This window comes from Tupaia chinensis, unplaced genomic scaffold (assembly GCF_000334495.1).
Source record: "Tupaia chinensis unplaced genomic scaffold, TupChi_1.0 Scaffold144982_1, whole genome shotgun sequence".
NCBI lineage: Eukaryota > Metazoa > Chordata > Mammalia > Scandentia > Tupaiidae > Tupaia > Tupaia belangeri.
In genome coordinates, this window is record NW_006204841.1 from 2,700,166 (window position 1) to 2,704,989 (window position 4,824).

At 38.6% G+C, this 4,824-nt stretch overlaps 1 pseudogene; it reads right to left on the minus strand.

Moving 5' to 3' along the window:
- LOC102495185 (prostaglandin E synthase 3 pseudogene) overlaps positions 1 to 4,513 on the minus strand; it is a 5,140-nt pseudogene extending 627 nt beyond the window's left edge.
- Between the last annotated feature and the right edge of the window lie 311 nt (positions 4,514 to 4,824).

Genomic DNA, 4,824 nt, shown 5'->3' on the forward strand with positions numbered 1-4,824 from the left:
GCACCCTGTAGCAAAAACCTCTCAAGAAAAAAAAAAAATTAAAATGATCACTTCCTCCAAGACAACTGAAGGTAAGTTTGGATTTTTCAAAATTTACATGAACATCTTTACTGTCTTCAACACAAAATTCAATGAAGACATAGTCCCTCGGTTCATACCATTTTGCAGAGCAGGCTGCAATGTCGAGGCAGGAGGACGGTGAGTGGGTGGGCGGGCCTCTCTGGTGCCCACGGACTCTGCTCCAGTGGCCACTCCAGCGTTTTGTGCCGGGTGACGGGTGCGGTCGGTCGGCTGCTCCCCTCAGGCGAGGGCGGCAGAGGCGGGCTCGCCCTGGTCCCCACAATGCATCGCGCGGGGAGCGCGGCTCCTGTCAGAGAGAAGAGGAAAGTGTAGGAAAAGGGGCGCGAGGACGGAGGAGCGAAGTGCGTGCGCGCCAGCCAGAGGTGGTGAGCGAGTTTGTCTTTTTAAACAACTATTTGAGAGGTTTTGAGGTCTACGGATATTCTCTCTTTTTCCTCTCTAAGTGTACAGTGCATTGTATGACCTAAGAACGGAGAACTTCTTGGAGAGAAAAATGACGTCTCTATAAAAAAAATGGCGGCCTGGTTCATTAAAACAGAATTGCTGGGACTAGCAGATGGCGGAGTGGTTATGTTGCTGGACTCTCATGTAGCCGGCCACAGATGAAGTCCCAGACCCGGTGGCTTGAAACTCATACTGGGCCAGTGTGTGTGCATGCCCCAAATCCTGAGAGGAGACTGGAGGGTAAGGGATCGAGGCGTGGTAATCCCTCCGGGGGTGATCTCTTACTTTCTGACTCTGTCTCTCTGACAAGTACACGCACCCCACAGCAAAAACCTCTCAAAACAAACGAAAAACAGCACAATTACCACCAGCTATACAAAAGAAAGTTTAACATATGTACAAACAATAATTATTTTCAGACTAAGATTCTTTAACTAAAATCAATCACTCTACTGCCTCCCTTTCTACAAATCTGGTTTAAGTTGAAGAAGGAATGACTAATTTTTTTTTTTTTTTTTTCCATTCTCCTCTTGGGATCTTGGGCACACACGTACACGTGCCTGGTGTGAGTTTAAGCCACCGGGTCCAAGGTTCGAACTGCAGTTGACTACATGGGAGTCCAGCGACATAGCCATTATGCCCTCTACTGGTCCCAGGAGTGACTCATTCTTATAAATTTCTAATAGCTTAAATATCCTGCCTTTAAAAACAAAATACTTCTGTATGCAAAAGGGTGAAATTCTTTTTCAGATGTTAAATTTTTATTTTTGAAGTATTATTTCCAACTTATTAGATTAAAAATAGTAAACTTGAATTATTTCTCAAGGTATTTAAGTGAATTTACTTCTCTTATCTTTTTATTTATAAGCCTAAAAACTTTAAAAAGTCTTATTTGAAGGATACCAAATCAATGATCAGTTCTGTCTACAAGCTCAGCTAATTGAACACCTTCAGTGATTTCAAAATGCCTCAAAAATACAATATATTTGATTTCTTTCCCAAGTACTTCAGCTGTCTGATTTAACAAATGTTTATGACTACTCAAAATGATTTGGGAATCATGCTCAACCCCCTTCCCCCAGGAATTGTTCAGTCCTCAAAACCAGTCCAGGCACCCCTTCTCTGACCTGGGTTTCCAGGATAAACTAACATTCTTAGCTTCTGTCATGTTATCAAAGCTGTGTTTTGAATGGTAGACAATGGTTTTCCAACCTGCAATATATATAGAGATATTAATTAGGTTGTGGGAAAAGTCATGACATATTTTTGCATACAAAAACAGGAAAATATGCCATTACTTTTTGGACCACTTAGTATATATATTTTTAATCATAGTTCTAAATTATCTTGGTTATAAATGCTATTTTTAGATATATTTTAGTTAAACTGTACGGTGTAATTTAATTGTACTGTGTTGGATGAGTCACTTTTGAGGACAAGTAAACAAGAAAATAAAGGGGCCAGTGTGACTGTCCAAAGTCAAGGGAACTTAGAATCTTTTTGCTGACCAAGGAATTGATCCACTTAGAATATTTGGTGACTTACCTCTCAAAAAAAAAAAAAAAGAAAGAAAGAAAGGAAAGAAAATTAAAGGGACCAGCAGTTAGCGTAATGGCTATGTGGCTGGACTCCCATGTAGTCAACTGCACTTGGAGTCCTGGATCTGGTGGTTTAAACTCACTGTGGTCACATGTGCATGCGTGCCCAAGATCCCGAGAGGAGAATGGAGGAGAAGGGATTGCAATGTGGCCATCTCCCTGGGCAGTAATTTCTTGCTTTCTGTCTGTCTTTAGAGCACATGTTCCCTATAGCAAAAACCTCTCCAAAAAAAAAGAATATTTGGTGACTTGTACGTACTTGAAATTCATATTGCATTTATATACAGCTCTGGTTTGAAAAAAAGTTTAAGAGAACAGAACACTTCAGTTTTGAGAACATTGTATAAGACTAAATACACGGGCATTTGACTCTACCTCAGTCTGCTCATCATTGGTATATAAAAATGCCATGAATTATTGTATGTTGATTTTGTATCCTGCCAATTTGCTGTATGTGTTTATCACTTTCATGAGTATTTTTGTGAATTCTTTTGGGTTTTCTTTGTATATAATCATGTCATCTGCAAATAGAGGTAATTTCACTTCTTTCCCTACTTGAATGCCTTTTCTTTTATACTCTTGCCTGATTGCATTGGCTGGGACTTCTGGTACTATACTGAAGAGGAGTGGAGAAACTAGGCAGCCTTGTCTTGTTCCAGTTTATAGTAGAAAAGCTTTCAGCTTTTCTCCATTCAGTATGATATTAGCAAAAATCAACTCAAAATGGAGCAAAGATCTAAACCTAAGACCTCAAACTCTAAAACTACTGGCGGATAACAGAGGGGACACTCTTGGAGACATTGGAGTAGACAAAGACTTCCTAAATAACATTCCCCAAGCACAGGCAATAATCCCAAAAATAGATAAGTGGAATTACATCAGGTTTAAAAGCTTCTGCTCAGCAAAAGAAAAAAATAATTACAATGAATCAACAGCACTCAGAATGGGAGAATATATTTGCAGACTATGCCTCAAATAAGGAACTGATAACCAGAATATACAGAGAACTTAACTTACTCCCCCCCAAAAATAATCAACCCTATTAAAAGATGGACAAATGAGCTGAAGAGACAACTTTCTCTGGAAGACATCCAAACAGCCAAAAAGCATATGAAAAAATGCTCAACATCCTTTATCATAAGGGAGATGCAAACCAAAACCACAATGAGACACCACTTAACCCCGATCAGAATGACTAAGATTAAAAAAATTAAAAATGATAAGTGCTGGTGATGCTGTGGTGAAAAGGGAACTCTCCTACACTGTTGGTGGGAATGTAAATTAGTCCAACCACTGTGGAGAATGATATGGAGGTTCCTCATAGACCCACAAATAGAACTACCATATGATCCATTAATTCCACTTTTGAGAATCTACCCAAAGGATAGGAGACACTCACTCAGTCAACAGAAACACTTGCACATCCATGTTTATTGCAGCATTATTCACAATTGCTAAGATACGAAACCAACCCAAATGTCCATGAACAGATGAATGAGTATGGCATGTAAACACTATGGAATACTACTCAGCCATAGGAAATGGATGAATATGGAAGATAAGTTGCTAAGCCAAGCAAGCCAGACTATGAAAGAGAGACACTGTATGTCTCCACTTAATATATATCAAATGTCTTCATTCTATGCCAGAAATTGAAAATTGGAAGATATAAAAGCATGGAGAGCAACTGTGGAACTTAGAGATAGTGAGGGAGGAGAGTGGGAAATGGGAGAAGTTGAGAGGGAGGGAATCCAGGAAAAAAAGAAACAAAACTTTTAAGGAACACAAAACGGAAAATTGTCTGTTTATGATAACATGTATGGTAATACTGGACTAATACATAGTGTATTCATGCTGAGAAAATTCACTTTGTATGCTGTAGTAATATCAGTGATTGACTGTAAAATAATAATAATAATAATAACAGTTTCTGAGTAATCCTAATGTGCAGCCAATTTGGAGAATCATTGCTTTCCAGATTTCATCATCGCATAATCATGTGAGAAGCTAGGCGTTCATTGCTTCTGCACACAAGTCCCTGCCGTGACTGCAAGTCAGCTTGCTATTACCTAATATTAGTCTTCTCTCTCCATTCCTACTACTATGTCCATTCCTACTACTTCTTCTGTTTCTGTCATCTCTCTCAAGGATTGCACCCAAAACTTTTATCACAATTTAATATTAAGTGCCCCTTTTTGACAAAAAGCATTATAATGAGGCTCCTCCAAGTTTGCTGTTTTCCTTCAGATCTGGCCTATCGAAGATCACTTAGGCTCAGTATCCACTCCAGATCTAACCAGATAAGCACAGGTAGCAGCAGTGTCCACAAAACACAAAGCCTTTATAGCAACAACTGTCTGTAGCTCTTTCCTCAGAAGGTCGTTAGACATGGCAGATGTACAAATTTGTCTTATGATTTCTTTTCTAATACAAATAGTCATATTAAATGTTAATGCATCCCAGAAAACTTTTTTAGTTAAAATTTCTGATATTCATATATTCATTGCAGGGTACAGTATGAGTTTTCAAAGCATACATACAGCTTATTATAATATAGTCAAAGATACAAACATATTCCTTATCTTCAGCATTGAACATCACATTATGTTGTGTGCATTCAACATTTATCATGCTAGTTTTTGTTGTGTTTTAAGGTATGTATTAGATTATCAGTGACCCTTTTTACTCCATTAGGATACAT